We start from the raw sequence: 25,614 nt of genomic DNA, 5'->3' as shown, positions 1-25,614 counted from the left end.
GTATCTGAGTCACTTTTCGCGTCCATTTTGTGTCTCTTCCGTGTCTTGATCCGGGCAGCCCTGCAGATCCAGCCATGTTGTTGCTTCTTCCGGAGTGTTAAAAAAATGCAATTTGCTCTTATGCACGACCTTCAGTTTGGCAGGGTACAGCAGCATATATTTTATCCCAGCTGCCCGCAGCCTCCTTTTGATAGTTACATAGCTGTACCGCTGCCTTTGGACCAGCATAGTATAATCCGAGTATGCCATGATAGTGCTCGAGGCCCTCTCAATTGTTCCGCCTTTCCGAAAATATTCCAATATTTTCTCGCGGTCTTTATATAGTATTCAGTAGTTCAGTATTTTAAAAATTATCGCTCGTGGAGGGGTCCCTGGTCTCCGCTTCCTCATAAGGGCCCTATGTGCTCGCTCCACCGCAAAACCCTGCGAGAGTGTACCGGCCCCGATTGCTTGTAGGAGTAAGTTCTCAATGTAATCAGTCGGGTCCTGGCCTTCTTCACCTTCCGGCAAGCCCACCACGTGAATATTGTTTCTCCTCGCTCTCCCTTCTGCTTCTTCTGCTCGAGACTCGAAGTTGGCCACTTGTTGTTTAAGGACATGGATCTCCTTTGCATTGTTGGTGCTGGTGTCCGTGTTAGATTTCACCGCACCCTCCAGGCAGCTTGTACGTTCCACCAGTCCCCTGACATCTTGTCTCAGCAGGGAGACTTCGATGCCCACTGCTTCGATTTTAGCTTCCAGGGAAGTGCGTAGGTCCATCATCGCAACCCCCCAAGATTCCTTCAGCTCCGTGATGGCTTCTAAAATCTGATGATTATCAGCCACTGTAGCACCCTCAGCATGTGCCACCGGGCCTTTGGTTGCGCAGGCCACAGGAGACTGCTGTGTTTTCACAAAAATATCCATCGTGGGTTGTTTGTTCTTATTCTTATCCACGGCCCCTCGCGCCGCCATATTCTGGTCTCCGTTGGGTCTCCCTAGCGTCCGAGTGTCTTCCCAACTGTAATTTCCGCTCTTTTCCAACTGTCGTGGTGATCTCCAGGCAGTCGCGACATCCTCTCGCCGCTGCTAGTTGCTGATCAATGCAGAGCGAACGCCGCTCGTGCTTGTCGTGGTGCGGCCTGCATTTTCACACCTCTGTTGCCCTCAGGCCCCTGCCGTCCGGGCCAGCCCCCAAGCCTCAACGACCCAAGGCCAACAGCCCCCAGGGGTTTTGTTCCGTCTTCACCTCGCCATTGCCGTTCTTTCCCCGTGGCCACTGCCTCTATTTGTCCTCTTCAGGTACCCCAGTGTCGTTTCCTTTGTTGTCATCCATCTTGTGTGACAATGGACCGAACTGCCGCCGTCGTTCGTTGAGCAATTCCTCCAGACTCCCGCTTACGATTCTCTCGATCTTTACACAATGAGCAGAGCATACATTCCCATGTGTGTATAATCAATTCTGAAACCAATGGCGCATTTTCAAAGGTAGTTTTTTCGGATCATCTGTCGGATCCTCCGGAGCTGCACGGGAAGCACGTCCTACTCCATGGCTGCTCAAGTCATTCCCCCCATATATATATATATATATATATATATATATATATATATATATATATATATATATATATATATAATATATGAAAAAACCTGCACAGGGCTTTCCACGGTGTGCTCTGCTTTGAGCTAGTATTGGCGCCTGTGCACCGGACACAGGAACCCGCCTCGTTCTACGGCCGGTCCATGCAAATTTGCAGGAGGACTCCCCGAGCTGTGAAAAATCAGCAGCAATTACTCCAATTAAAAGGTTTGCTCAGTCCATTGTATCTAGTCCGAAAATCATCTTTATTATGCTCTAAATCGATAAAAAGAAAACATACATGACACACCAATGCCTTTCACCCGTCCTGGGCTTTGCCAGCGTAAACACCACTGTGCTGTGACCATTCATATATTTACAATTGTCCCTTGTCTTTTTCATTAACCCATATATGTTTCGTCTCCCAGCATCGTACATGCAGAGTGCCATCTTACCAAAGAGCATGCTATTTCTTTCTGTGCAATGTTTTGAAGTCAATACATCATGCGTGACTGCTAACATACATTTGAGTCCCTTATCCTACAATATGCACATATATATATATATATATCATGGCTGCGGTAGTGGCCATGTAGTTATGGTTAAGTTGGTGTTTCCATAGGAAGAGCACTTTTTGGGCGGCTTATAACTTTGCTCCCCGTGGAAGAATCCTCACCAAACTCTGAATTTTTTCACAAAGTTTGGTGAGGATTTGTCCAGGGGGGAAAAGTTATAGGGGGGGTCCCAAAACTTTTTTTTTCCCCATAGACTGAATGGGAAAAAACTTTGCGCACGGCTACAGCCCGAACCGCTGGACGGATTTACACCAAATTTGTGGCAGGAGCGGCGGCCTGGTCCCGAAAGCGTGCTTTTGCAAATTTGGTGTAAATCCGTCCAGTAATTTTTTAAGAAATGACCAAAATGTAAGGCAAATAAATTAGTGATATCTGTGTTCGCTTCGCGGACGGACTTCCCTGTTTGCTCCGCGGACAGCACCCCGATTGGCCCAGTGGCTTGCGTCATGTCCGCGGACATGCGACGTGTTTGCTGATTGGGTGGCATGGTGCGTGATGCGCGTCAGATTTTCTGTCGCGCCTGCCATCTTGCATTTGCGGACGTCTGCGGACTACGCGGTGAAAGTTTGTTCAAAATGTGTATTTAGTAGAGTGTGTTGGTGTGTAGAAGTCTTTGGGGAGGATGGGGGAGTATGAGATAGGTTCAAAGTTGTATTTTATTTATGTGCTAGACACTTTTGTTGTGTTCGATTTGTCTGCGGACAACACGGCTGTTCTGGAATGTTCATAAATAAACAGAATGGATTCGGTGTCAACTTGAAAGTGTCCTAAGAACACTTGTGGGGTCTTGGAATGTTTGCAGGGGGTGTCCTGGAGACGTTGTCTGTATTGTTCGTTGGCAAGGTGAAAATGTTTTAAGAACAATTGCGGTGTTCAGAAATGTTCGTACATAAAGAAAATGGGGGTGTCCTGAGGACGCTGTTTGTATTGTCCTCTGGCAAGTTGAATGTGTCCTAGGACCTTCCCCCTGTCCGCGGACATAAAAATGGTTGCAATGTTTGCATCTATGGGTTTGATATGCTGCGGTGGTTGTGGCCAGGGTATAGAATGTTGGGTGCATGGCCATTTGGCCATGCACCCAAGAGTGTATGCCCTGGCCACAACCACCGCAGCATATCACACCCATAGTGGCTTTTAACTTTGGGTCAAAAACTAATTTATAAGGAACAATGTTATAAGCTTGTATGGGTGTGATATGCTGCGATGGTTGTATTTATCTTGTTATACGTACTATTTGGTTTAGTAACGGGAGTCCATGTTTTTCTTGTTCATTTCTGTAATAAAAGAAAATAGCATGTTAGTATTAGTATTTTATAATGACTTATTACATTGTACAATCAACATTTTCTTCTTTTATTGACCCTCATATTTAGTAGATTACAAACCAGAGTACTGTGCAATGTGCAAAGTTTCTGTGTTTGTTGCTAAAATCATTGGGTCTGTGGGAGAAAAAAAATCCATGTTGGATTTAAAAAAAAAACCTTTTTCAGTTATGCTACAGTTTATTTAGTTGTTTGTTTTCCGCGTTTACTTGTTCTTTCTGCCTAATGCTTTATGCATTGGATTGTTCCAGTTTTTGTGAGCAGTAAGATATTAGGTATTTGTTTGGATATTGTAAAATTTTGGCCCAGTTAGATACCAGTAGGCGTATTCTAACTGTTTATGTTTTGATATAATTTCGTGGTATTGATTTATCTGTTTGCATATTTGTAAATTTTGGGACAGTTAGATACCAATTGGCGCATTCTAACTGTCTATTTTTTGCTCTATTTGAGTGGTATTAATTTATCTGATTAGTTGTTGTAGAATCTTTGGGCAGTTAGATAGGTTTTGAAATATTGTGACAGTTTATATTTTTTTACTACAAGTGTACTTACGGTTTAAGTAGAGTTCAGTTATCAAATTTTGGTTTTAAGAACATTAAATACGCGTTTGTAACATTAGCTGGTAATCTCTGCTTTAGAGTAACGGTACTATCATTACATTCAAACCATCCACATTTTTTTTTATATATACAGTGTAGTGCCCTGAGTTGGTTGTGGCTCCTGCGTGGTAGATTATACCTATTGTTGTGAAGGTTTTCCTACCAAGTGATATTTGACCATGTGTGAATCCAGTCAGCTTGCAGTTGTTTTTCGTACCATCTGCATTGTAACGTAGAAGCTTAGTATTACCTATTTACTATGTGTTTGTATTAGTAACGTGGAGCGATTATCCGAATTGCAGGTAGAACATAATCTACCATGGTTTGCATTTTGTACAAGTTGCTGTAATGGAACGGATTCACAATTAGGTATTGATATATAGACAAAGCGCTCATTGGGGATTTGTTCTTGTGTCACATTCTTGCAGAGAGTGCATGTATGTTTCCACATGTATGAAATCTAGAAGATTTCATTTATAGGTATGTTTTTGTTTTCCAGTATTAATAGTAATTACATTAGAAATTCTTGTGGATCTTCCTGTGAGTTTATAGTGAATTTCACCATTCCAGCACAGTAGTCCAATTGTCGTCTTATTCCAAAAACACTATACGTGTTGTCAGGATTGGTTGCTGCATTTCTGTGAAGTACTAAAATTTGCAAACACAATGGGTCTGTACTGTGTAAGTAAATGTTGTCAACAATTGGTGGTAATTGAAATAGAATATTCATTGCTACATTTGCACAGCAACTTACACCAACTATATTTGAGAATTTAAATGGTCCAGGTAGTTCTGTATCTAACTGCTTTTTTGGAGTTTGTCTTCCTTCTTTAAAGAAGTACCTGGTTTACTTTCCCTAATTGATTCTTTTTTGCTTGTGGTGCTTGATGAAGTTTTAGTTTATTTTAGTCTCTTTGGAGGATTTGCAGTGACATCCTGTTGCATTTCTGTTTGATTTAGTTTTCTTTTAGAACATTTTCCTTTATGTGGAACAGGATATGTTTGTAGATGGGGGGTGTATAGTGAACGAAGTCTATTGTATTCTAAAATGCAAGGAATATCAGCGTTTACTTTACTTGCATCAAAGTTTATTAGAAATAGACCGTCAATTGTACGTAGGCGTGACAGTGCTACGTAGCTCATGCCTTCTTTAAAGGCTGTGTTACCAATGTCTATCATTGCTTTGACCTTGTGATTTATGAATGGTGACTGCGTATGCAAGAGTTAGAGAAAATTGTTCTCTGCGTACATACATATCTTTGAAGAGAAGGAATCGAGCTATTGAGCGTCCTATTCTTTTTACTTCTGAAAGTTTGTCAAAGAGAATATTGACAAATTGAATTTTGTTGTCATGTGGGTATGTTTGAAAGCCAACAACTGTACCCAGTGCTCCATTAACTAGTCCTTGGTCCACGTCAATGTTGCGTTTAAGCATTACTCTGCAATTTAAGGATCATTTTAATATCTTTTCCAAGCCTGCTGTGTTTGAGATTGATTTTTCTAAACTATTTAGACTTGCTGTGGCTTGGTCACCCATGGGTAGTGTCATTCCATGTACATCTAGTTTGTCTGTGGCGCTAATTTCCCTAATTGGTTGCATTTCTTTGCTTAACATTATTTCATTGAATTTGAAACAGCTTGCAAGAGTTGGCATTAAGGCCATAAAGTGACATTTTTGTGGGCTAATTGTTCCATAACATCTGTAGCACATGCATTATCACCATAAAGTGCATGAATGTGCCGGGTTTTCAATATTGCTTCTGCTTCTCTAGAAAGTATACCAACTCTGATACTTTTTAAGATGTTGGCATAAGTGAGATCTGCAGATTGGCGCATGTTTTCTGTTAATTCTCTGTATTGGAAATGTTGCCAAAGGTTGACATTTCCAATGCTGCCAACAGTTTTACGGCAGAGTTTGTGTCCTAATGTTTTAAAAATAGGCTCACCTTTTACAGGTGTCAATTGAAGAAGATCTCCGAAAACAATGATGTGTTTTCCTGCAAAGAGCTCTTCATAGTTTGTTTTGAGTACTTCTTGTAATCTGAGGTGAATCAAAGCCAACATTAGGTTGGACACCATGCTCACTTCATCTATTAGTAGCATTTTCATTTGTTTCAATACTCTGCGTACTTCCATTGCAGCTTCTGCAGAACGTTTGTAATAATCTAACTTGTTTTGGTGTTCTACTGGCAGGAGTATTAATCGGTGTAAAGTGACACCACCTATGTTGTAGGCAGCTAAACCTGTGGGGGCAGTGACAACAGCTGACAGTTTGTTGTTTGTCAATTGTTGAAGGAACTTACTGATGATTTTGATTAGGGATGTTTTGCCAGAACCAGCTTCACCACTGACATACAATAGTATAGGTTTGTAATTTTGGCAGGTGCATTCTTTGTTTTCATGTTGCACACCATGTGCAATTTCTTTTGTTATTTCATGAAAAATGCTACGTTGCTCTTTGTTTAGTTTTGATTGTAGTGTAGTTGTCTTCTTAATCTTCATAGTGACACATGGTGTTTTCTACTACTATCATAGCTAATTCTGCCTCATTTGTTATTAGTGGTTCTCCCAGTGGTTCTTGGCTTCCTGTGACAGAAGGTTGACTACTGTCAGGAGTGTCCTTTTCTTGTTGGGCCTGGAGTTCCTCTTCGTGTTGCTGTTCATTGTGCAACATTGTTTTGTACTGTGCAAAGTTTACATCAGTTATACTGCTTTCATTGGCTTTGAAAGCGTCTTCATATGAGTCATAGGTATCTAGTATTTCTTCTTCTTTTCTCCATGGTTTGAAAAGTTGTAACAGGGACATGTAATATATTTCTTTATGTTGAGGAGTCTTTAATGACAATTTGATATGATTAATTAAATTTGGTTTGGTGAGTTTTACTAAGCTGCCATCACAGTTTGTCACTTTGTATTTACGGTTTTGCTCATCAGGTTTTATATTATTTTTGTATGTGTAGTTTTGGGCTATGTGGTATAGACACATGGTTTCCAAAGTGGTACTCGTGTTTGGGTAGTATGTGTCCAATAAATTGTTTTTTAAAATGTCTTGGCTGTTGGGATCATGTTTGGCTATTGTTTCTATATCTTCGTATGATTTTAGAACTCTTTTTCTAGATTTAGCTGGACCAAGACTTAGCCATACTATATTTGCAGATTTACCATACAATGCAGTACCAGTTAATCGATCAGCTGCTTCATAGGATCCACATTCTCTATGGGACAGCATTTGTATGCCCAAGCTGTATAATTTCTGAGACACTGTTTTATCTGATGACAGGTCATTCCAGAGGTCTTGGAGCTCTGTCTTTTCTGATTTGGTTAAGTATGCTGTGACATATCGTGCAACTGCAGTAAAAGTGTCTGCAATGTACTGCACATCTATGTTTGCATTCCACAAGTGGGCAATGATTGCATTGTAATCATTGATATATTTTTCTTCTTCTTTTCTTTTTATGCAATATGTATTTTTAGGTGACTTACCTTTAACACTATGTCTAACTGAAGACATGAGGTTGTTCACTTGACCTGTATTTGTAACTGGTCTACGGAAACCAAATCGGCATTTGGTGTAGTATTTCCCTTTGTTTTTGTATTTGCGACGACAATATTTGCCACATTTGTGTCTTTGGAATTGTAAGACTTTTGCACGAAGATGCAAAGATGTGGATTCTGACGGAATTTCACAAGTGACATATTTTTCAATAAACTGTAAAACAGTGGCATCACTGTCTTGACCAAATTTAGGAGCATCTTTAATACATAAAAGCATGTGGACATGTGGCACTTCTCTGGCTTGGTATTCTTTTCTCCAAAAGAAGTGTTGCACTTCTCCAAGGGGAGGAACAGTTTTATTACAAATAAAATGTAGCATAGCAATGAAGCGATGGTGAAAATATCTAGAAACATTAACAGGATCCTGAGAACAAAGTTCTCCAGGTGTTAGTATATCTATGTTTGTTTTGTTTTCGTTTGATATGCGTAGGAAAGCATGTAAATCTTCCCATGCATATTCTGCGCAACTTAATGTAACAAACCAAGTGGGTGGGCCAAGGTTTCTGATCATACAACGTACATCTCCATGGCGTCGAAACCAGTACTCTTTAGTACCTCGCATATTTGCTAAAAGATTTGCAAGATTTGCCTGTAAAACCTCATCTTTTTGTTGAACTTTTTGTAATAATTGTGTGGCTGTCATATTTTGAAAGTGTGATCCTGATTTTAATATGTGTGCAACACCGTAACATAAAGTTGCTAGTTCACTTTCAAAGAGTAGGTGGAATATGTATTCCACATTTTGTCGAAATCTGGGATCTTCAGAATACATTCGTAATGAGTGATATTCTGATGCTGATATTTGAACTGGTCTATCATCGTATCTTCCTCCTTTGCCAGTAGGAAAGAGTAGAGGAAAAGCAAGTGCTTCTATACTTTTTTCCCATATGCTGATTGGTGATCCTTTTGTTTGACGCATTTGGTACGTTTCCAGTGCATCTTCTATGGTGTCATTAGAGTGCAATGGATGAATTGTATAATGGTCTAAAGTGTTTGCTATTGTAGCACGATCTAGGAGCTCAAATTGACCAGTTTCTTGTGTCTCTTGAATTATTTCAGTTGTATCTTTCAAGTTTTCTTCGATATGAATTTCTTTGTAATAATCATTATTCTCTTTGAGATATTGCAGGGCTTCTCTAACTTTATGTAAATCTACCAGTTGTTGCCAATTTTTTTTGTCTTTTGTAGGTACTCCATTTACCAAGATAATTAAAGATTGTTGCATTGGACGTTGCACTCCTAGAGTGTGCACATTTTCTTTTAGATCTAATGGTAAATACACTACTTTTCCACGAATACCTTTCACTAATTCAGAGGGAGGTAATTTTGCAGTTTTTAGTTGAAGGCGTATTATTGCTTGAAATGGATGAACTGTTTGAATTATGATGTTCTCATATAAATTAAGTTGTTGAAGGAGTTTTGGTAGTGGATGTAATTCCAAGTTTTTTGAGATAGCACGTGATGGAGTTTGGTTGTTGTCAAGTTTGGTAGTGCAGTAAATGCAAAGTATTATGGGGTCAGTTACTTCGTATTAGTTTTCAGCTATAAGGTAGAGAGCTAATTCAAACCATTTAGAATCTTCATTGTCTTCTATTTTGTTTGCAAGGTCTATAGTTTTTGTGTTACTTTTATAACACGTTCTGCGCCAACATACACACGTGGTTTGGTACTTCAGCTGAAGTGCTTAAGTATTTCTTTTTTGTATGTGTGTAGTGAAAGGTTGCCATGTGCAGATTTGTTACGAAGTTGGTTGACAGCTAATTCATCTTGTAAGTGGGTTTCATTTCCAAAATATTTTTTCTGTATATACTCGATTTCTTCTAGTAGGTCTTTTGGTGTACCATGTAGAAGAATGTTATTTAAATTGGCTAGTGCTAAAGCAGGACTTTTTGCATAATACAGTTTATAAACTAGATTTCTTATACTTGCAGATTGTGCTGATATCCTTTTGATATCATGGAAGGTTGTTTTGCAAGTAGCTCCTGATATGCAGGCCAACGAATGTCCTTGCAGTCCTGTGTGCTTGCGTACTGGACAAGCATCCATACGCTACAGTATTTTAATTTTGATTTTGTCTTTGCTTTTCACATATTGATTGAGGAATAGGCGTAAAGATTTGAAATTCTTTTTGGGAATGTTACACATTGACGTGCAAGGCCATGTGTAAATTAGATGTTCTGATTCAGTCGAATGGAGGGGTAAATCTAAGTTTTCAGGGCATATTTTTGTAAGGAATACTTCTTGTTCCATTATGGTATTATTAACTTTTTCATAACCTCGACCACTGCTATGTATGGCAATTGTATTTGTTTGCTTTTGTTTGTACGCTTCTTCATTAAAGTATGGTTCTGTGCTTGTAGTGTGACTCCATTCACCTCCACAGATATTTAAGAAGTTATTTCTGTTCACATTTCGTTTATTGAGAAATCTTTTTTGAAGTTTAGTTATTAGTTTTGTTAGTGGTTTAATTCTGTTTAACACAACAATAAATAAGTTTCTTTTGAGAAGAATTGCACTGTCTATCAACGCTTCTAAGATTACTTTCCTACGATAGGTTTGAAGTGTTGAACCTGGTTTCTCTCCTGTTTTTATCAGATTTTGAAGGACTTTGTGAATGAACAGTTTGGCTAATATACTTTTCTTGGTATGCTTACTTTGTACTATATCAAGATTTATAGAAGACGTTTTATTTGTAGTGATAGTTGATTTTCTGTTAATAGTTTTTTGGGTCGTTTTACTTTGTGATAGAGGAGGCAAAGTTTCTGCACTAGAAACTTCTTCTGTTTCACAACATGACTGTATTAGCTGTTGTGTTTCAATGTTTTTTACAAATTCTGCTATAGATGGGTGTTTATGTTGGAGACTTTTCTTTTCATTTGCTCTACTTCTGCATCCCTTTCTACGGAGTTGCTTTTTGGTGGGCATTCTGTAGCGTCTGTTGAAAAAAATACAGAAGGTATGGGTTGGGGTTTTCTGCAATGCATGTGTGTTGTGTGCATGATTGTTTGAGTAAGATGATAAAGATGTATGTAATGGTGTGTGATTGTGAATTGGGAAGTTGAACTACCAGGGATGGGTATTCTTCAATTAATGTGTTACTAAACTGGGGTTCAGATGACAGAAAAAAGTAAGCCGGTGGTGTGGAGAAGAATAAATAATATAGGTAAAGCTATACAATTAAAACAGTTGTTTGTTCTACAACATCTACATTCTAGCGGCTGAGTTGGGTAATTTGTGTGCCGAAAAATAGGAATTTGAGGGCCATTCTGATAGGAGATTACTGTTTAAGACGGGGGGATTTTTGGTCAGAATGGTGCAGAATCTCTATTTTTAGGCACAGAAATACCATGAATGCACCGTACAGTGCGTGTGAGTTATAAATCAAATATTATGGTAACAATCTACTTACTTTTTTTTCAAAAATGAGTAGTTTGCCTCTTAGTTGTTCTTTGTAAATCAAAATCGGCTGCTTCTATTCAGGAGAATGGGCTTCACTGCAATTGTAAAAGAAAGAAATGAGTAATTTGGTTGCTATATAGCACTGTTTTCATTTTAGACATAGATTTTTTTAAATTGAAATGCTCAGCGCCTTCCTGAAAACCATTAAAACTATATTATGACTAAGAGTAGGAAAGAAAATATCTTTACTATGGTTTGTGGAATTCATAATCTACCAACGTATACCACTATTCTTGTAACTAAGCTTTTCCACGTAATAGTGAGTCATTGTCATCATAGCTCTCAACCATGTGTGTCGCAAAGGCGGGTGAAATCACCTGATTTTGTTTTTGGCGGGTGAGACGCCCATTGGAATGAATGGGCGTGCAGGAGGCTTGGCGGGTGAGTCAGTCCTTTACAAGGCGGGTGACACCCGCCAAAAGCGTGTGAGTTGAGAGCTATGTGTCATAGCCTGCTTTTGCACGTAACAGTGAGTGAATGTCATAGTCTGCTTGTCCTATATAAATGTATGTAAGTACTTATATAAACAAAAAAAATTAAAACCAATTATGTGTTTGTACAAATATTATTGTTTGAGATTTGATCATAGAGTGTGTATGTTATTTTGTGTGATTATATGTCGTGTATATATTTTATTTAAAAAATGTTACTTTAATAGTATTTGCATGTGTGTGTGTATGAAGAAATTAAACGATATAAAGGATTATAAGTGACAGGTCATTTTAGGACAATGAAACAATGATCGTCCATTCATTTTTCAGATTATAGAAGGTAAAAGTCGGTTAGAAAATGTGTTCATGTACTGTGTAGAAAATATGCATACCTGTACTTTCTGTTCATGTATATGGATATGGACCAAGCTGCAAGTAGAAATATTGGAGATTTGTATAGTATTTCTCGTAGATCGTGGTTGTCAATGGTATGAGACTTGTACTCCGAGAGATACACCGTACATTTGTAGTGCTGCTCTATGATGATGCAGTTACATGTAGAGTTATTGGATTTCATTGGTGGATGGTCATGTGATTGCTTAGCTACATCCAATGAGGGAATAGCACAGAGAGTGAAATTGAAATGGTAGAAGGGCTGTACATGTTACGATACGTTCGCGGACATGGCGGTAGTTCTAGTACACTGCGTATTACATCTGGGGAATTTGGGGAGGGGAGGTATGGAAATGTGATTGGATGAAGCAAGGGATTGGTCAGTAATGTTTAGTGAGTGTGTTGTGCTAGGAGAGGTTTTCTCAGATATTGTTTTTGCAGAGAGAAGAACAGATAGCTATGGCTGAGTGTTTCAAAACACAGATTGTATGGATTTTGGGAGACTCGTGGATTCATTGGTTGAAGGTGAATGCAGAAAGCTGTGGAGTATCTATAGATCTTGGATTCCCACATGTGGAAGTGCACTGGCATGGAGTGCGTGGAATGAAGTGGTTGGACTTGCTACCTCTCTGTGCAACTTTGAAGATAGAGGAACATCCAGACATAATTGTAATTCATTGTGGAGGGAACAGTTTAGGACATGTGTCTGAAATTTCTTTGCAATTTGCAATGAAAGAAGGACTTCAGAAGATAATGGACATCTTTCCAAACTCTAAAATAATTTTTTCACGGATTGCGCAGAGACAAGTGTGGCTTTGTTCTTTCTCATGTGGTCCACAAATGGAGAAAGCAAGGCATAATGTTAATAAGGCTGTTTGTGCCTTCCTAAGAGATTTTAGCATGTCCTCTTTTAACAATGAAAATATTTTGTTTCGTAGTACATACATTTTTCGCAAAGATGGAGTCCATCTTACTTATGCTGGCAATCAGATTTTCTGAGAAATGTACAAAATGCATTGCGACCTTTTTTAGAAATACAGCATTCGTTTTGAAGTACGTCTTACGTAGTTAAAATGTTTTACATTCAAACACCTCCCAAAGGCTCTTTTCAGAGCCACCACTTCCTGTTAGAGAAAAATGCATTGGTTTCAATAGGGTAGCAATGTAATTGTTTTTCTGTTCGCGGACCGTCCGCGGACTTTCACGAAATGGAAATGGCTATGCTTTATGTATCTTCACTTCTATTTTTTAACTGTGAAAGGGGGCTCTGAAAAGAGCCTTATTTTTTTTTTTGATTTTTGTTATTTTGTATTTTTTTTGTTCTTTTTTATACACGACACACTAGGAGAGGAGGGAAAGTAGGGTAAAGGAAGGGGGACACCAACCACAGGGGTAAGAAAGGGCGAGCTGAGAGAGGAAAATGTAGAGTGGGTTTTATTTGGGTAGTGAGCAGGTCTTCTGGTGCTCTGAGATGATCGTCTCAAAAGCACTCTGAAGTCGCTGCCCCCTGCAGAGTACTGTGTCACAGTACACACATACAACTGTGACCCTCAAAATGTAAGGGTCATCAGAATTCTGTATGGCCTGTGAGGCAGCTTGAGGAAGACGCTGTCCCACAGAGGTGTTCCTTGTGGTGACAGGATCAGGAACGGAGGAAGAAGTAGAGGCAATCAACCTACTCCGCTTCTCGCAAGGTACAACCTTGCCAATGGCCCCAGTGTGGAATTAGCGCAGGTGTCGCTTCAAGGTAGTGGTCCCAAAGCTATACGAACCATGCTTCCCGCGACTGAGTACCATTTTGCACTCATTACAGGTGACACGGTTCGCATGAGATTTAGGACCGTTTCCATGAACGGTAAACAACTGCCACACCCAAGATTCACGCCGACGGCGGGTAGTAGGGATTTCCTCTACCTCATTCTCGTCATCCTCTTCTTCCTCCTCTGTATCCTCACTCCTGTTCCCCTCTTCAGGCCCTTGGGCAAATGGTGGTGGTGGAGGGGGTTGGGGTGGTGCTGAGGCAGATGTAGCACCATGTGGTAATAGTCGAGCCATGGATGTCATAGGCTTGGAGATGGAAATCTCAAAATCTGCAAAGTATGCAGCAAAATGCAGTGTGCTCTGTGGAATAGTCAGAAACACAATGAGAATGCGCTCTAGGGCGTGGTCTTATATCGGGGTGCTTGTGCGTGGGTCGCGGACATGCGCGCCGTCCGCAAGACAGATCGAACATCAAAAAATGTTCAAAAAGTCACAAAAACTATGTGGAAAGTTAGGATTAGTATGTGGGATTTGTGGTATGGTGATTTTTTAATGAGAAATATTGTGGATTACTTGGAAATGTACTTTTAAACTGGTCGGGGACACGAACAGTGTACGCATTTAGAGCACGAGATGAGCGTGGGCGCGGTCACATGATTGTTTTGGAGGCATGTTCGCTAAGGTAGCGGTCGTCCGCAAGACACCCAATGTATGGACATTGTTTTGCGCATGCGTGTTGATGTTCTGTGGACAGTGTTCGGGTCCTGAACTAATTAAAAGAGCGTCACATGTAAAACGAACAGTTACGGACAGCCGTTTGTTCTTAGCACAGTTTAATTTATTTGTTAACAATACGGACAGACATAGCGTTTCAAGCACACCTCCATTTCCGTTTATTTACGAACAATTCAGGACACCACGAGTGTTCTTAGAACAGTTTCTGCTTGCTATCGAACACTACGAATAGGCATAGTGTTCTTAAGGACACCTCCATTTTCGTTTATTTACGAACATTTCAGGACACTACGAGTGTTCTTAGAACATTTTCAACTTGCATGAGAACATTACGGACAGATGTAGTGTCCTCAGGACAGTCACATTTTCGTTTCTTAACAAACATTTCCGAACAACCGCGGTGTCCGTGGACACCTAAATTGGTTTTATCACAAGGAACTGAAAGTAATTACAACACAATATAAGAAAAGTAACTTTATTTCATATATATATACAATTATGACTGGGAAGGTGGGGCAGAAACGGAAACAAAAACAGGAGAATTAGGGATTTCTAGATAACTGGGATCAGGTGAAGAAGGGAAGGAAAGCTCATTGAAACGCTTTGGTCCATAGACAGGGTTTGGGGTTAACTGCGTGGGATAGAGTGAGGGGGGACAAGTGCAGGTTGGACAATGGTGTGCTGTTGGGGGTTTCACATAATTTTCCACAAAGTTTTTCAAATCCATAAAATTTTCCATAAGGTCGTCCATTTTTTGATTAATCTGCTGTAGAGTGATATCCTCTGATTGTTGTTGTGAGATGCTTGGAATTTTTGTATGGTCTGTAATAAAAAAAATGTATATGTTAAATGTATACAAAATAATATTTATTAATTGGTTTATATAGTAAAGTGTGTACCATTAGGTGGACTATTTTCTAACATTTGCTCTCGTGGGAAATGCTCCTCTAGCCAGTCGAGAGTACTACACATTTCTGTGAGAAAACAAAAAAGTAATATGTTTTTTTTTTCTAATATAGAAAGGTTATAAATATATGAGTAAAAAGAAGTGCACTTACTATGTCTGGTGAGATATGTAATCAGTAGTGTATACGTGTGGTCTTGCTGTTGGTTGTGGAGCGTCTGTGAGGTAATTATGGTGGAAGCCACTTTATCTTCTTTTGGTATATTCCATTTTAAAACATATAGTATTTACATGAATGGTTAGTGTGTTACATATATGGCTAACATTTTTTAAGTATTACTACATATACTTTGTATGTGTGCTGCTTTGTGAATTTGTTAAATGTTCCTATGTTATGATATAACTATTACACATACCTCCACAGAGTTTTTAGGTGGTGGTACTGTTGTCCAAACATGTCTGCGGACCGTCAAGTTCAGTAGAAAGGGTTCAGTATGTTCCATATTATATGTACATAAAGTCAAAGTTATTATTGTTAAGTTGTGCTACTAAAAAACTATGAAATTCAGTAAAATAACTTTGTAAAAGGGACGTTATGGTTAAGTAGCGCTACTAAAAACCTATGAAATTCAGTAAAAAAACGTTGTTAAAGGGACGTTATGGTTAAGTTGCGCTACTAAAAACCTATGAAATTCAGTGAAAAAACATTGTTAAAGGGACGTTATGGTTCAAAGTAAAACCGAAAAACCCCTGAAATTCGGCAGTTATGGTAAGATAAGCAACCATAACTCGCGCCGCCACCGTGCACTGCTAACACTAACACCCAGGACATCAAAGATGACAGCACAAATGTCATTGATGACATCACTGATGACATCACATGTCTGACTCCCCCTTTTTTCCTTTCCTGACATATCTAGGCCACATGATTTTCTTCAGTAGCAGTCAGGAACTAAAAATTGTAAATTACTATATTCGTAGACTTATCCTTCAAGTATGTTCTTAGAATAATTCCCTTATGGTCCAGTCATATCATATGAAACATATACATAGGAGAAGTCACAACCTTGAAAGACACCAATCCTTTTTGTGCATTAAAATTATCAATAGATTTATCAGCACTTTCTGATACTGTTGATGTTTTTTTATTACTGTACTTTCCCTGTATATGCTCATATTTTTATATGTTGTACTCACACTATTTTCCTTAGGGTCCAGACACATCATGTGATATATATAGATAGGGTAAGTAACAACTTTGAAACAGAGCAATAATTTCTCTGCATAAAGGTAATCAGTTAGGTTATGAACACGTTCTGCTACTATTGCTGTTTCTTTTTCCTACTTCAATTCCCTTGTATATATTCATATTTGTATGTGGTGTTGTCTCTTTGTGATTTGTGTATAATAATGCAATTATGTAGTAAGTGGGTTTTATTACCTACTTATCACAAGTTTCACTGTACGCAAAACTCTAATATGAAAACAGTTATCATTTCAATATTCAACATGGCAAGCTTATGAATATTGCACCTCCATCATGTATGCTGCACACAATGCCTATGTTCCTACATGAGTACCTTAGTATACTGGATTGAAGTTAATAATAGAATGCTATTTATATCAATGCATTGTACAGACTTTTCATGAAAGTTAAATGCACATGTGATGTCATCAGTGATGTCATCAATGACATTTGTGATGTCATCTTTGATGTCCTGGGTGTTAGTGCTAGCAGTGCACGGTGGCGGCGTGAGTTATGGTTGCTTATCTTACCATAACTGCCGAATTTCAGGGGTTTTCGGTTTTACTTTGAACCATAACGTCCCTTTAACAATGTTTTTTCACTGAATTTCATAGGTTTTTAGTAGCGCAACTTAACCATAACGTCCCTTTAACAAACTTTTTTTACGGAATACATATATATATATATATAGATATATATATATATTTCAAAAGCAAACAGCAAGCTCCATGCTGTTTAGCTAGCAGCACTCCCAGTTTGTGGATTTTACAAAAAAACATTCTGTGGAACAACAGCCAAAAACTTGCCAAGGTTGGATTTTTCAAACAGTCTTTATTTCATCATGGCAAGTTAAAAGAAGAACAAATCCCAGTTTCCCAGAAGTATGTGTGCCAGCAGGCAGCCTGACACTTTTCGCCACAGACTTGTGGCTTCATCACAGTGACTCCACAAAGTGCATACATATTTTTAAAGAGAAAGGACACCAAAAATTAGTGAACACTGAGAAAGTGACTAACATTTTCCGTGCAAAGTGCTGCCATTTTGCTTTGGGCTGGTTAGGAATTGAGCATGCATTTTACTGCTTTTTTCTGAAACATGCATAAAAGCGTTTAATCTGCGCTTTCAAAACGTTACTGTTGACATTAGCCTAAGTCATTACAATTATCAAAGGCTTGTCATAACAAAAAACATTAAGTAAAGTGCATAGTGCATGTGTTGACCATTTGCTGCATTCCAAATTTTAAAATATGAAATCAACACATCTTTGGCTTAGATGACCCTGAATTGGGACAAAGAATTGTAGGAAGATGCATGATAAAGATTACAATTGGCTCTAAAAGCATTCATCATATTGTGTGGATTGTGAGTGGAACACAAAATAAATGCTGTTTGGGAAATTACATCATGCACAGCATGTGCATGGTGTTAGACTTTCTAAATCAAAAGGTCTGGTCCAGATTGGGTGGAACGGCACCTGAATTTGACAACAAGAGAAGCTTACCAGTGTGCCCAAATGATGGCATATGCAAGTGAACTTTAAGTGAAAAGGGATGTTACCATCCCTGCATTTTCCAGACAATTTACAGTAGCATTACAATATAGGAAGGGACAACAGATGAAAGATCCTGATGCATTTATGTGCCTAAATAAATCCATAAAACAGCAAGCATTAGAATGCAAATATGCACCATTGGTAGAGATTGGGGATGGACCCAATCGAATCCTGGTGGACAATAAAGGGTGTCGGGACATACATTCGGAAGAAAATACACCGTTAGGAATGGCAGTACAGGAATCTTACTATACTGCTGATTTCAGTAACCCAGTGATCGGGAATATCCCTGAAAGCTATGTGACTGCACAAGGTGAATTACCAGAACCACTGGGTTCTAAACCAAAGGGACTTTTTAGGATTGAGTCTGTATACCCTTATGAGCCAAATGAAGTAAGATGTTGTCATCAGGATAATTGGGCCTCATTACGAGGTTGGAGGTAGCCATGGAGCTGTTAGCTCCATGGCTGCCTCCAAGACCCTTCCGACTCCTCCCTGGTAAATGGAGCAATTACCGGTCCATTCCGAGTTCGGAGGGACCGGTAATTCCCCATTAACCAGGGCCATTCCCCATTCCCATTTCAGCCCCCATTGGGCTTATTGGGAATGAGGAAGGTGCTAATAATGGTACCGCAAATTGCAGTACCGTTATTAGCTCTAGAGTCCCTTTGCGGGTCCCGTCCTTAACTCCTGCAAAAACCAGGCATTAAGGAAGGACCCGCAAAGGGAACTCGTAGTAGAGAGGTAAGGGATTACCAGCACCAGTGCCCTTACCGGTGCCGGTAATCCCTTACCTCCCACCTCGTAATAAGGCCCATTGTGTCCTATTTGAAGAAGATGAATCTGAAAGAGAAAAGCAGCATATTGAAGTAGAGGTCAATATTCAGAAATATTTGAGGGTAGCGGCTCTCCAGAGAGACACCGCCACAGAATTAGAGGAAAGCACAGAAGTCCCTCCTTCGGAGGATTTCCCAGAATTTTCAGAAATAGTAGAGGAGCAGACTCAGGCTGCAGATCCTTGCACAACTGAAGAAGAAAAAGAACAATTGTGGAAAATATTTCAAACAGGTTTTTGCCAAAGATACCTGTGACTGTGGGCTGACCAATTTACATGTTGCCACACTACCAGAAAGATATGTGTGGAACCAGTATTTGTGCGACAATATAGGTTACCCCGGGCATGTCTGGAGTCACTGGCTGAAATAATAAAGAAAAATTGGAATCTAGAGGCATCATTAGGCCTATTCATAGTACATCAAATACTCCCATATCAGGTGTGCTAAAACCCAATGGCCAATGGCGTCTGTGTGCAGACTTAAGGGAATTAAATAAAAGGGTACCTGTTTCAGGATGGCCACTTCCATTTATTGATCAGGGCCTTGCACAGGTTCATGGGTCAAAGGTGTTTACTACTTTGGATCTCACAGCTGGGTACTTGTGTGTGCCACTAGCTGAAGACATACAAAATGTATTTGCATTTAACTGCATGGTCCCGGACCCCTTTTGGGTATGTTAATAGAGGAAGCGAGTTTGGAATACTCCTGAGCAAACCGCTCCCAGATGCAGCTCAGAGAGGAACCATAGTCTATGTGGATGATGTGCTAATCAAAAATGAAGATTTGAAAAGTAATTTCAGTGAAATTAGATATTTGCTCAGTCAGTTACAAAGGACTGGGGCAAAAGTACCTTTACACAAAGCACAGTGGTGTACTAAAAAGGTAAACTTTCTAGGCCATGAAGTGACAGAACATGGGTTAAACCCACAAAAGAAAAAGGTGGAAGCAATTCAGAAACAAAAAGATCCCACTAATTTGAAAAGTTTAAAAAGCTTGTCAGGAAGGTCAAATTACAACACGAAATGTATTGAAAATTATGCAGTGATTACACAACCTTTGATGAAGTTACTGAAGCTGGGTGTACCCTGGAAATGGGAAAAGGAACAAAAAGCACGTTAAAAGGCTGTTTGATGAAAGCTTCATGTTTAGCTTATCCAATAAAAAACCAAAATAGGATTCACAGATCAATGTATGTCGGCAATGTCATACCAGAAACATGATGCAAATAACAAAACCATTGCATATGCCAGCAAGGCATTGTCGCAGATAGAGACCAAATGTAGTGAATGTGAAAAGGCACTTTTAACAACTGTCTGGGCATTGCAAAATTTCCATCCTATAATTCAAGAGGAACGGGTAATTGTTGAAGCAAATCGGCAGCCTCTTCAATTCTTGCAAAGTAGAAAGGATCAGATATGGGAATTTGGTCCAGTGAAGAATCACTTCATGGACATTAGCGCTACAGGGATTTCCAGTGGTATTGAGGTATGGACAGAACAGAAAGAGCCCAGTTGCTAAAGGGTTAGCAGGCTTACATGTTTGTGCACCTGAAGACACAGAATTAGAAACACATTTAGGTGAATTTGAGCAATCCCCACACAAGGCTTTCAATTATGGAAAATGTAAAGATCTCCCAACCGTGTATGTAGATGGATGTGCATATCACGTAGAAGGTGGTTCTGAAAATGCTTTGGTGGCAGGAATAGGAAACTGGTGGATTAAATGCAAGGGCATTCCAAGAGTAAGCATGAGGTTAAGCCCCAAAAGCCGTCAGATTGCAGAATTGGCCGCCAATTATAAGCCAATGTCTACAGCAGTGGAAAATAAAATTAAAGAAATAGTTTTAGTCACTGATTCTGATTACACACAAAATAGTTTTGTGAAGTATTTACCTGTCTGGAAAGTGAGAGGAATGCTCACATATAACAAGAAATCACTTGTTAGATGCAGAACAAAATCCTCTGACTGAAGAGAACTGCAAAGGGAAATAGGAATTGAGGGTGTTATTAAAAAACAAAAAGATAATTAGTTTTCAAGATGGGCTGATGATTAGGGAATCAGTGTCAGGCCAAATCCAATGGGTAGTGCCTTTGTCATTTCGGGATTGATGTTACATCATGCCCACAAAACCATAACTGCAGGCCACAGAGGTTCCCAGAAAACTTTGGACATTTTAAAAGTTTATGCATATTGGCCACGCATGTCACAGGATTTAGAAGTCTATACCAGGGAATACTTAGTGTGTTCACTATTTCAATCTACTTCCCTGACTGACAGGCACCATTAATAAAAAGGGGTTTGATCTGCAAATTGATTTTGTAGGGCCTGTGCAAAGGTCAGCAAGGGGAAACAGGTATATGTTGATGGTCATTTGTTTAATGTCCAAATGGATGGAATGTATTCCAGCCCCAGATTGTAGTGCCCAAACTGCTGTCACTTTGTTAGTCAATCGTATGTTTTCAAGATTTGGTTTAGCTCAGAGAATAGGGTCAGACCACGGAAGCCATTTCACTAGTGCATTAATGACAAAAATGTGGGCAATCTTGGGCATGTTAAGGAATTTCATACCCGCCTTCCTCTTCAGGGGGAGTGGAATGGTGTAATAGATTGTTAGGCAGAATTATATGCAGCACCCTTTGGGAACACCACACACAATTAAGACTACAAGTGACAGTACAATTTCACCTTTGGTACATGCCTGTACTACACAGTTAAAGTGGTAGCAGCAGCAGAGCAGCCAGACTTATCTCAAGAATAAGTGAGCAGTATCAAATAGTTACACAAAGGACAGCAATTACTATGATTCAGGCAAACACTGACTCAAGGTTTCTAAGTAAAATAATATATATTTATTTACTGAACAGTTTTATAACATTTCACTATTATAAGAAAGTCAAAAATCACAATCATAAATATACCACACCACTTCCCTTAAATTCCAGACCAGTTAAGCTCACAAAATGAAGTGGGAGCAAAATGGCACTCCAGCAATTTAAAAGGGAGGGAAAGACAAAGTTATCAGAAATTAAAATCAAACCAACAGGTAAGTACTCAGAGCAATTGAACAAGAGAGACTACAGTGAGGACATCAGCTACAAAAGGCTTAAGGCCAGGGTCAATGGGTCAAAAGTCTTTTGCTAAAGATCACACAGTTCAGGGTAGTTTGCAGTAAAGTTTGTGGCACAGATTCCGGACGAGGTTGGTTGATAGAAAAGTTAGTTCAAAGAGAAGAGAAGGACAAGCCCTCGGATTGGAGAAAGATTTCAAACACTTTCGCCGCGGTTGAACGAAACAGACAACCGGATTTGCACAGTACCTTAAAACGGAGAGGGAGCTGTAGCTGTGACGAACGTTCCTGTTGATCCCTGCAGGCTCACGGTTCCTGAAGCGACTGTCGGACTGACATGAAGTAGGAAGACTGGAGGGTCCTGCGCCACCCAGCGAAGAAGCCAGCAACAGAGCAAAACGACGAATAAAAGGTGCGCTCCTTAAAACCCAAGCAGGGTCCGACCTTCCTGGCTATCCGGCCCACTGTAGCTCTGTACAGCAAATTCGACCAGAGATGGGGTCCTGGCTTGCAGTTTGGGTGAACTGGTTGGTCCCACCAGCTCAAGGCAAGAAGTTTCCTGGAGGATCTTCTCTGTCGTCGGATTCTGGAAATTCGGACCTGCAGCAGGGCTTCACCGGGTGGTTCAGTCATTGTAGGGGTCCTCTTCTTCCAGTTCCTCATTGGTTCTTTCATTCCAGTGGTGACTCTGCCTTTCCAGTACCAGAGACCTGCTTTTTATGCAGTTTTCCCCCATTCATACAGCCTGGCTGTTAATCACACAGCAGGGTGGCTGGCCTGGCAAAGCCAGTCCCCTTAGCCAATCAGAAAAGAGTGCGACTTGGGTTACCAAGGGAACCCATGGCAGGGGTCCAAAGATCCCTCCCTCACATCCTGACTACCTAGACTTTCAGGCACCTTAAGGAGGGCTTGTGTGCAGAAACCCACGAAAAGACAGCCAATCATCCCGGTTTGGCGCGCAGAGAAAAACAGGAGAAAGACTTTAACAAAAAGAAATGGTGAATAAACCCAGCCGGAGCCAAACTAAAATGTATTTGGTCAAGCGGGTTTATGTTCGAGGCTAATATAATAGCCTAAAACATTGCCACGTTTATATAAGATAATCACGGTAGAAAAGTTAGGATAGATACCACTGCCACCAGCCAAGTCTTGATGTGAAGGAGTGAAACAAGGCTCCAAGAGGCACAGACAAAAAGGGATAAGAGTTAACCCTTTCCAATACTCCATGTAAGATGGGGTGAACTGGGTCTGTGATTTAAAGTGACTAAAGTAAAGTTAATGGCAACTTTACCCTTTTCTGGGGGACAGTAGTCAGCCCCAGAAAAATGGAGTCAGTGGGAAGCACTGAAGGTGCTGTGTAACACACAAAAAGTGGTGCTCATGGAGTAGGTGAGGCTCCAGAGCACACGAACACACAAAAAGTGAAAACACACACGGCAAAACACATGTAAGAGTTGGGAAAAGGCTCACACTCTTACCAGGTGAAAAAAATAAATCCTAGAAATCCAGCAAAGCTGCTGAGGGACTCATTAGGTAAGGGAAATCAGCCATTTATGAGAATCCCCCTAACATAGATCAATAGTTGGCATTGCATATCAAAGAGACCCACCATAGCAGGTTTAAATATTTAGAAAAATATTTTCTTGGAGTGTTAAGGGTTCAAAAGGAGAGACAGAACAGGTGAGTAACTATGAATCTATTTTAAAATGTCATGAATAAAGGGGGATGAAACAGGTGAGTGCATGAATGGAAATAAGCAGCCCAAAGTGTTCAGGAAGTAAATGAATAAATATATAATTAATTAATTTAGAAGAATGGCAAATGTTGTGGAAGAGGACATAGAAACGATAACAGACGTTGCCCTACCACAAACTGAGGGGTGTTTAGCAGAAACTGAGAAAGTTGAGACAGAATGGACTTCTGCAAGCTGTCAGAACTGTAGAGGAAGAAAGAAAATGAAAAAAGGACAGGGGGAAAAAAGAGATCAAGAACGCTCCCACCACAGCCTATGCAAAACCTTAAATTTTATTTTTAAATCAGAAGGCATCACGAGTCATGAATACAGGAGTAAAATCCTTCCTGAAAAACATCTCGCTTTCAGAAGGTAGTGCCCCGTCAGTCTGGGGGAATATAGTGGCTCTTCCAGTAAGTGCACTGGAACCGCCTGAAACTGTAAATGCAAGCAGCAGCAAATCCTCGAAATCTGAGAGACATCACAAGAGGTCACGGAAAGAAAAAAGAAAAGATGCGACGTGTGAATAAGACTGTAAAAGTGAGTGTGGGTCTTCAAACGGACCACCAGGACAAAATTATAAGAGAGACAGTAATAGTGGTGGGGCCAAGAACCTCAAAGGAAAGCGCAGCAACAATCAATCAAATTCAAGGGAAAACAACAACAAAGAATCCGCTGGGAACTACAGCAACGGGCACCAAATGGGAACCAATATTTCTACAGAAAGAAATGTCAATTGGGAAAGTGTCCACTCCCGGGGATATGCTTCTAGGTACCTTGCATGGGGCAAATATAAAAATAGCTCCCATCTTTTTGAAACCAAATAAAAAAGCAACCTTTATAAATCTCGTTGAATCAACAAAATCATACTCTGGGGAAGTCGCAGAAAAGGACCAAGGAAAATCCTCCTCCCTGCCGGGTATGTGGAATGGGAAGGGGAAATCGAAAGAAATTGAATAATCTCCCGAAGTGGCACTACATCTCAAAATATTAATAATAGTCACCTACCTACAACACTAGAACCTGAGGAAGGAAATACAGACTTTGCAATCCCGAAAGTATGGCTTAAACCTTTGGCAAACAACAAACATCATAAATCTCTTAATAGAACCGTGATCTTGGCCCACTTCAAAAAACTTCTAACCTCTTCCTTTTTCGTCTGAAGACATAGAATTTGTAAGGTTCCCTAATAAAAAAAATTCATACAAGGCAGAAATAGGCTTCAAGTCAAAGAAGGCGCAGAAGGCCATTTTGAATACTTGGGGGGAACTTGAACGACATGGAATAAAAGTCTTCTCTGCACCTCCGAAGGAAATTGCACAAGAGAGTGGACTGAATCGAGAGGCCCATGGACTGGCAATCATGAGGGAAGGGAGCGCTTCGATAAAAACTGATGTTGATGAAAGAAAAACAAACACTGGGAAATCTGTCAATGAAAATACCATGGCTATTCTACCAGAAATGTTGTCCCAGGTCCTTTTGAAACTGGGTGTGGGATTGCAGCATCTTTAGAAAAAAATCTCTCAATTTAGTCATTTGGAATACGCAGGGTTGCAGTACTTTTAAAACCAAACCAAAAATGATGAGAGAACAGATATTTCAGCTGAATGACATTATATTATTCCAGGAGACATGGCTGTTCAATCCCATAGAGGATGAGGGCTATACGCTCTGTTGTCTACTGGCCACTCAGATAGCTAAAGGAAGACCTTCAGGGGGCCTCTTAATGGCCCTCAAAAACTACACAGTTAAAGCCATTAATCCCTTCTTCAGCAATGCTATTGGAATCCAGGATTGTAAAGTTAGCTTACAGTTTGATATGCCAGATCCTGATCTGGTAAATATCAATATGTACTGGAACCCCGCCTGTTCAGAACTAAAGGCTT

The sequence above is a fragment of the Ambystoma mexicanum genome, chromosome 4q (genome assembly GCF_040938575.1).
Source record: "Ambystoma mexicanum isolate Mex_15411 chromosome 4q, UKY_AmexF1_1, whole genome shotgun sequence".
NCBI classification, from domain to species: Eukaryota; Metazoa; Chordata; class Amphibia; order Caudata; family Ambystomatidae; genus Ambystoma; species Ambystoma mexicanum.
The sequence above is the reverse complement of the archived record's forward strand: the minus strand, read 5'-3'. Positions refer to the sequence as shown.